The sequence below is a fragment of the Dermacentor albipictus genome, chromosome 1, assembly GCF_038994185.2.
Source record: "Dermacentor albipictus isolate Rhodes 1998 colony chromosome 1, USDA_Dalb.pri_finalv2, whole genome shotgun sequence".
NCBI lineage: Eukaryota > Metazoa > Arthropoda > Arachnida > Ixodida > Ixodidae > Dermacentor > Dermacentor albipictus.
Genome location: NC_091821.1, coordinates 234,290,399 through 234,299,634, shown reverse-complemented (window position 1 = coordinate 234,299,634; position 9,236 = coordinate 234,290,399). Strand labels below are relative to the sequence as shown.

Genomic DNA, 9,236 nt, shown 5'->3' with positions numbered 1-9,236 from the left:
ACCCAGCAACAGGTCAGCATCTCGTCCTTCATCTGATTGGCAGAAGGCAGCCGCATTTCAGTGAGAGGTGCACACATGTGGATCAGAGTGAAAAGGAACCGAACCCAACGCCAGCCGTGCTTTGGGAGTTTGTTGACGCATGTGCACGCCATGCTATGCCATCAGTCTCGTTAGACTTTCGCGGGTGCCGTATTTCGCGCTGTCACACTCCACGAGCGCTTTCTTTCGGTGAGGAAACACTGAAAATAAAGAATAGCCGACTGCGTTTCCCCACGCGTTTTCTAGTGGTGTGTGCGAAGAATTCACAGGCGCGCGTCGCTGCCCGTGTTCGGTCACTTTCGCTCGCTTCTCCACCCGAGAAACGGATGGAGAGGGGAAGTGGAGGCGGCGACCACGTGGGCGGCTGGCAAAGTAGCGGCGCATGTTCAATTTGCCCCGACTTTTCGAGCGCGCGTTTGTCCATCCTCGGAGCACCCAGTGGTGGACGCCTTTCTAATGACGGGGTCTACGCGTCGGCTCGTTTGATGTTTTGACGTCCCCCGGGATGCCGGGCAGCTATTGCGCACGCCCGGTTAGCCGCTCGTCGCTGTCGCCTGACTGGGAGAGCGGTGGTTGCCGCTCTTTGCCCCTCGTTGTGCCTGCGAACAGCGCTCGGAACCGCTGTCAAAGCAGCGCGAGCAGTCAGCCCGGATAATTAAGTGCGGCACCACGACACCCTTCAGCCCCAAATTAGGCAATACGGCGGCGGTCTTGGATGTCGGTCGTGCAGTTGGACGCAAAAGGGGATGGAGTTCCGCTGCAGCCCCATGACGCCTGTGAGCTCCAGCGCCGAACAGCCGGCGCGACGCAAAAGAGCGCCACGTGCACGATTCATTGCGTATCGCTCTCGTCGCCTTATTTATTTCCAATGCATTTGCGTAAATTCGAAAGTATACAACAGTGCGACTATTTGACGAGGACAAAACCGAAGAACAAAACCAAGCTCTTGTCCTTGTCTGTTCTGCGGCTTTCTCCTCGCCAAAAATTCGCGCTGTTATACTTTGAATGATGCAGACCCAACAAGCCCAATCTTGGACGTCACAAGGTCCTTAGTATAAACGTCGTTCCTTCTGCTTTCAGAACCTCCACTAATGGGTGTGTTTCAAGTAGATTATGTACGGGCTCTATTTTTGTTAAGGAATAGGTTCCTTTCTTGTTGCTTCGCAAGCAATTAATACACTGTGTGTCATGTCTGATTAAGAGATAAATGTATTTTATGCTTCTCTTCGTCGCCAAACGCTCCTGTAATGTATGTTCTTTACCTGTTTACATAAAACAGCCACTACAACAAATGCATGTTCAAACTTTAGGTGTACGGAATTGTTAGCAAAAATCACCGCAGACTTACGGACAAAATCGAGATACATCCGTGTTATTATTATAAGTACCGTTTTGGTCCAGATGTTATCAGTAATCCTTTGATAGAACACTTGTACATTTGTCTACTTTTCGCATTGTTTCCCTGCATTTCTTGGAGCTGCCGCGCCTTCCTTGCGGCAATGTATGAAGAAAACTCCGGGGACCTTGCTGGTGCGCAGCCGTCAGGTCGGATAACGTCCAGGAAACGTGGAAGCGCATCAAGCTATACAGACAGTGAGGCCACTGAGTTATGCTCGGACAGCTACGACTCCTCGGACGATGACTTCAAAGTCATGATGAGTATAGAACAGCAAAACGAAGACTGCTGCAGGTGTCATCGTTGGCACGTGTTTCTCATGAAGAGTGCACCGCAGCGCTGGCCGCAAGCTGTGCTCTTCATGCCCCTGGACCCGACGACCAGTTTTCGGCTCCTAAACAGGCAGGTCTTTTCTTTGTTGCTCGAGAAAATAACACCAAATGAGGTTAAAGACGTGAGAATAAACTTGGGGGAAAATAGTCTAGCAGTTGACGGGTTACACCGTAGCGCCCTATAAGGCCCTACACATTATAACTGAGATCGACAATGTAAGTCCGTGTTTTTTAGTGAGCGCTGTGTGTAATAATTATGCAATGGAGGAAAGCGGGAAGAAAACGCTTTCGTCGCGCGCAAGGTACAGGGGGGGGGGGGGAGGGGGGCCGTACTACTCGGGGACTGCTGCGTATGGCGCGGTCGCGCGGGCCCTATCTTAAAAGTGATCTGAGTGCTGAGGACTGAGTGCTGATAGCTCCGTGTGCGCTGTTTTCGCCGGTTAGTTCGCGTTAAAGCGAGATGCCGCACAAAGCTCAATTCGCTCGCTGCTGCTGCCGCGCTTCCTCACTCTAGCGTTTTGACAGTGAGTTTCCGCGGGCATCGAGTGAGATGTGCTCATGTTTGTGTGTGCGCACGTGACACCATGCTTGTTAATTTAGTTAGCGAATGTTTACAAGTTTATACGTCCGATAAAACTATTCTTACTTTGTATAGCTGTCCACTAATTGCTGTCGCAATCGATGCTTCGCCTTCAGGGCGAAAGTGCGGCTTTTTTGGCAAAGAAGGTGGCGCACTTTTCCAGAGAGAGAAAGAGTGAGAAACAGAAGAGAGGAAAAGCAGTGAGGTTAACAATACGCACGTCCGGTTTGCTACCCTGCACTGGCGGAACAGGATATAGGAATGAAAAAAGAGAGAGATGGAGCAGAGTTTCGCGCACATTTGAGCGCTGCAGCAACGCTGACTTGAATTGGACCAGTTACCACTATGGTCAGTCAAGTCGCCACCAGTTCCGACATAGAACCGGACACGATGACAGCGGTTCAATACTGAACACAATGGGCCACACGTTCAGTTCTGAAAATTAGCGTGGAGAGGGAGGGGGGGGGGGTTCGCGCCAAAACCAGATCTGATTATGAGGCACGCCGTAGTGGGGGATTCCGGAATAATTTGGACCGCCTGGGGTTCTTTAAAGCACAGTTTCGCGCACATTTGAGCGCTGCAACAACGCTGACTTAACTTGGACCAGTTACCACTATGGTCAGTCAAGTCGCCACCAGTTCCGACATTAAACCGGACACAATGCCAGAGGTTCAATACTGAACACAATGGGCCACACGTTCAGTTCTGAAAATATTGGGGGAGGGGAGAGGGGGGGGGGTTATGCACCAAAATCATGATCTGAGTAAATGACATGCTGTAGTGGGGGACTCGAGAATAATTTGGACCACCTGGGGTTCTTTAACGTTCACCTAAGCATACGCATGTGTTTTCGCATTTGGCTCCATTGAATTGCAGCCGCCGTGGCCTCAGTTGTGATGGACAGGAACTTCCTGCAAATATTAAGATCGCTGATTCTCTTGGAACCCTCTTATTGTGTACTACTCGAGCGCAAAGATAAGCAGCACCTACGCCAGCCCCAGGCAACTCTTCTAATGGTTCTGCTGGAGTTCGATCAGCATTGATATCTAAGTTAATTTTTTTTAATTATGGGGTTTTACGTGCCAAAGCCACTTTCTGATTATTAGGCACGCCGTAGTGGGGGACTCCGGAAATTTGGACCACCTGGGGTTCTGTAACGTGCACCTAAATCTAAGTACACGGGTGTTTTCGCATTTCGCCCCCACTGAAATGCGGCCGCCGTGGCCGCGATTTGATCTCGCGACCTCGTGCTTATAGCAGCCCAACACAGTATTGATACCTTAGTGCAAGTGACGTGAGCAGAGTTGAAGGGACTCACCGGCAATGACGAAATAGATGTGCGCCTGGGCAAATCTGCTGAAAGGCTAGTATCCGAGATTCTCGAACACCAACCGATTTCAATAATTAATTCCGCAGTATGAACAAGTGTACTAAAATAATTAAGAAGTTCATTGATAATTTTTCGGTAATAATTAGTTATTCAGTGATTATGACGCATTCACCGACGTTCAAACACGTTGTTGGAAAAAGAAATTGCTGATCGCGCGCTGTGGGAATCGGTTCAAGCGAGGCTTTCATTGGCGTTCGCGAAGAACGTTGTTTTGATTAATGACCATTTATACGGCCAAGTTATACCCCTGTCACAGGGGCACCCGCGAACTCCATTTAACTCCTTCGTCTTTACGTCAAGGGAGTTGCGCTCCGCCTCACACGGTCTCCCTTGAGCCAAGGAAGTTAAATGGATACTTTACCGAAGGGAGTTCGGCAGTGACCATTACGGCTGGATGGAGTACTCTCGTTCCCAGATAGCTACAGCTGCGAAAAAAAAAACACGCTAACAAATCGTCGTAACTGGCTCAATTCCAAAGTTTAGCTTTTTTTTTTTGCCTTGGTTTATACGCCACGTGTGTAATGGGAGTTCTTGATTTGTTATTAAGGGCATAGCGCCTGTACCCTCTACACCAATGCTTCGCCATGCCGCACGGGGAAATGTCGTTCCGCCATTTTTTTTTTATCCGCTTCGTCACTCGTCTGGAAGCAGTTGTGCTCACCGCGAACACACGCACGATTACACAGCACAGAATCACAACTCAAAGCGCAGCGGTCGAACAACGTGACCCACGCTGCCCACGCACGAAAGCAAGAGCGCAGTGTGGCCAGCATCGCTTTCAACTTCGCTATGCTTGGAAAACAAGTCTTGCTGCAACGTACAGCAAACTTCCTCGCTGTAATTTTGTTAGATTACATACTGCGCTAAAAAAAAGAAAGAAAAAAACTACCTTTAACGGCGGCTGTATATGTGAGCAGTTGCACGCGAAAGCAAGCGCAGCAGCGCCGTGTCTGTCCCATGCGACGCCCGTCGAAAGCTCGCATTGTGCCGTATAGCACGGCCGCAACTCCATTGCCGTCAGTCTCCATTAGGTAGTTTCATGTTCGCGGGTGCCCGTGTGACAGGGGTATTAGTCACATTTTCACCGGGAAACACCTCGCTCAACCTACAGCTGTGACCGCCCCCATCGCCCGTCGGCCCGTAAAGCGGTGAAGGCACTTTTGTGTTTCTTAAGGACGACGGGTTTGTGCGACCACCTGTGACTATTAAGGCAATTTCTGTAAAACCACACGCGTCAGCGAACTTGCCGCAATTTCCTTCTTTCCTTCCCTCCTCTCTCTCCCTGTGATCTTTGCTTTCCCCTTTCCCATTCCCCCGGTGTAGGGTAGCCAACCGGACGTTATTCTAGTTAACCTCCCCGCCTTCTTTTCTCTTTCCTTTTCCTCCTACAGCTGTGACGCCCAGACATGCGGATCCCACACATGACGACGAAGGAATGACTATGATGGAATGACAACCACGGCGTAACGACTACGGCGTGACAACACTGCAATCACGACGAAGCAATGACAACGACGGCAGCGTGACGACGACGGCACAAAGACAATGGGTTGAAGACAGTGCAACGACTACGACAGAATGACGACGACGACGTGATGACTGTATATATGACGATGACGCAATGATGACAATGACATAACGACGATGGAATGACGCCAGCGGTACGACGATTCTTGAATGAAGACGATATTATGAAGACGATGGCGTGGTGATGACGACATGATGACTATGAGATTACGAAACCCTGAAGCCCTGTCGGCGCGCGCGCGCGCCGACAGGGCTTCAGGGCCCGTAAATACTGAACAGGTGAGAATGAATGAGACGGGATGGTTAGTGAGCGCATGTATCTAAGTGCCATGTGCAAATGCACTGTGTGCAGAAGAAAAAATCATCTTCGTTTGAGAATTATCTATAGACTGAAAGGTATGACTATAAATGAGCCTTTAGCATGTTTTGACCACTGCCGAAGCTGTGCTTATACATTTCATCACGGGGAATGTCGAAATGGCAAACCACTGAAATTATCGCGTTTTAACGCAGATTTCACGGGTCTTAAGTAACACAGAACTTTCCTCTTTCTTTTTTTATACTCGCCTTTACGGCGCGGACTTCAAGCTGTGATGATGCAGATAAACGTGCAAAAGCTCGGTCTTAGAAAATTGACAGTAGCGAAGGGAGGCAGCAGACACAGTGAAGTTACCTCACAACGGATTGTGTAGTTATGTACGCTTTTGCTTTGTGCACTCACATGACCGTGACTAATAATTAAAATAATATTATTGAATTTAACATACCTATAAGCTGCACAGCAGCTTATGGGGGACACTAAGGTAAGGCTCCGGATTAATTATGACCACCTGGGGTATCTTGCCGTGCTCCTAAAGCACGGCAACAAGTTTTTTCTGCTTTCCTCCCTCATCTGAATTTAAGCGCCGCCACTTGGTGCGGCTTGACTGAGCCGCCGTGATGGTTATGACTGATAGTTGTAGATCACCTTGTATATCGTTTAAAGCTACAGTGCAATTGCAGCGCCAATAAGTACCTTCACAACAATTAAATACAAATTTTTGTCTGAAGACCAGTCATTTAAGCGAAGTGTTATTTCGGCACGGGGAAACATGTACGTCCTCTGTGATAAAATGTCTCCTCTCGTAGAGTAAAAAATGTTCGTGGCTGTTTGATCTGCTTCCGCAGATGAAACGGCAACAAACATTCATTTATTAAGTCAGCATGTAGTGATCTCTTATACGAAATCACTACCTGCTGACTTAAGGGAACCAGGCAGTCGGCAACAACGCTACGTTGTTGTGCCGGTAAAACGGGGATGGTTATACTTCCTAAGCACAGTTCGTAGATACTGTCAACTACAAAAAATAGCGATATGCTGAAACTGCGTTGATATACAAGCAGCGCTCTTATGCAGAGAGAACATGTAGCATGAACGGTATTTGCCAACCAGCGCTATATACTTCGTATGTGCGTCACATGGGAGGTGCACTCGCAATGACGTCACGCTGTTTGCAAACAGGGAGAGGAGAGATCTATGGCAACTCCGAGGAGGCGCGCTCGTCACGTGAAGTCGCAGCCAATGGCAATGCGAGTTTAGGTACCGTTTCACTGCTACAGACGACAGACGCCGGCTTTTTCGCTCATTGCGCCATCTGACGCTTTCGCATCAAAGTAAGTAAACAAACAAATAAATAGCCCGTCGGACCATCAAGCGCACACGCATTCAGTGCTCGACAAGATGCCGCGGTACACTTCGAGCGGCCTCCCGAGCATGCGTGCACTGTTTCGTGTTCGTGCGTGGGCGATGGCCACATGACGAGCGCGGTGCGATGGCGCAGCGAACGAACGCTGCGGGTCACGCGGCAGCTCGCGCGCCCGGCCTGGTCTGTACCGATAAGCGCGCGCACCAAGTTTGCGACGCTTCAGCAGCCGAGCGACGAGGATCGGCTTAGCGTTTTGACGACGGCGCACGGCAGCCGGCCCGGTCCCGTGTGCCTCCATCGATGAAGCTGTTCGCGACAGAGAGTTAATTGTGTTGGCCCATCGACTAATCCCCGCAGCCCCCGAAGAGCAGCCCTCTCCATCACCGCGGCCATGCACACACGTCGGAGCCGAGCTCTCCTCCGCCGGACGCGTAAATTGAGGCCCGGATTGTCTCGGGGCGGTAGGCACTTTGGCTCCAGGGCCGTGCGGGCTTGGGGGCCTGTCGCGTCGAAATTATGCGCGCACAGCACCAGGGAGTTGGATGAAGGGGCACGTCAGCCGCAAGGCACGTCTCGCTTCTCCTTTCCTCGTCGACCATGCATTACGGTTTGTCGGGTTCATAATGGGCTCAACAGAGACATATATTTTTGCGCTTCTTGGGGGATGGTGGTTTAAACGTCCAAAAGGATTATTGTCTTTTAAGTATAGTATCTCCGATACTCTTCCTTTTTTTTTTTTCTCCTGATCCTGAACCTCCGTGCGAGTTGAAGATAAATAGCGGCGTGTTCTGTCACATCGCCTGTTAAACTTTCGTATTTTTGTTGCCTTTTCTACGTCCTGGTCCTGCAGTGCCGAAGGGTGCTCTACTGAAGCACTCAATTGGTTTCCTGAGGCGCGCGGACATTTGCTGCGGACATTTGCAAAGCATCCCCCCCGCCCCCTGTTTTCTGCGCGGCGGATAAATCAGAACAGCAATTTAAATAAGGAAAACAATGGGAAAAAGTTTGTCCGACGACGTTCTTGCCATGTCAATTACGGCTTGTGCTATTCGTGTTATACTTTCGCTTCTTCGATGAAACCCACACTGGCAAATATAGGGTAGCTGAACTGTATCATTAACTCAGGAAATAGAGCTTTGCAGGCGCCGTGAGCGCTCATCTCAACACTAGCTCATAAATTCATATATTTCAGAAAGGCACACCGCTCACGAACGGCACACCGAGAGCGAGCTCGAGCGACTATCTCGTGGCATAGCGCTGACGACGATCTTTAATTAGTCAGTGGTCGTCGGATTCAGTACAATTTATTTATTTAGGTATTCAAGGGCCCCGTGAGTGGCATGAGAGCTGTGTGTGTGTGTGTGTGTGTGTGTGTGTGTGTGTGTGTGTGTGTGTGTGTGTGTGTGTGTGTGTGTGTGTGTGTGTGCGTGTGTGCGTGTGTGCGTGCGTGCGTGCGTGCGTGCGTGCGTGCGTGCGTGCGTGCGTGTGTGTGTGCGTGTGTGTGTGTGTGTGTGTGTGTGTGTGTGTGTGTGTGTGTGTGTGTGTGTGTGTGTGTGTGTGTGTGTGTGTGTGTGTTTCTTATACAACGCCAAACTTACGTGGTTCTATTTGAACCCAAGATATTAAACTTATTTTTAGAAGTTGGCGGAGTGCTTGAAGCCTGCGTCACCTTCGCCGCGGGTCGGCACGGTATTGCACTACCTCCGGCATCGGCCCACGCATTCCTGTCCACGCGCCGTGAGACGGACGTAAGCCGGCTAGGGTACTACCAACACCCTCCCCCCTTCCCCGCGCCCCTCCTAGAACGCGTGCGGGGGATGCATACAGGTAAGCAGCTTCGCTGTAAAAAGAAAACTTGGGCACCAATCCACGATTACAAAGACGGCGCCGAATAAAACAACACACGAAGAAGGGGAACACGAGACAGCACGTCTCAATGGGGCAAGTTATCCTCACCATGTGATCGTATCTGTTGCGGAAAAAAATGCTCAAACAGCTCAAGCAACCTAGCGCTGTAAACCAGGGTCTAGCAGGCCCTTCTGAAACCAGGTTTGCCATTATTCCATATGTTCACGGCATATCTCACAATCTCAAAAAAGTAGGTACACGAGCTGGTGTTCGTGTTATATTTTCCGCTCCGAAACGTCTTGGTTTGATGTGTGCCAAAGTGAACGCAGGAAATCGGGAAAACAAACAGGTGTGCGCAAAAAATATGGGCAGAAACATGTCGGATGTGTACAGAAAGTAGTTTATTCGGTCCCCTTGCCGTGCGGTTCATCATATGTAG

The 9,236-nt window shown here is 49.9% G+C and overlaps 1 pseudogene; it reads left to right on the top strand.

Annotated features, from left to right (window-relative positions):
• The first annotated feature begins 8,553 nt into the window (after positions 1–8,553).
• On the top strand, positions 8,554–8,672 carry LOC135901287 (U2 spliceosomal RNA; annotated as a pseudogene).
• Positions 8,673–9,236: the final 564 nt, after the last annotated feature.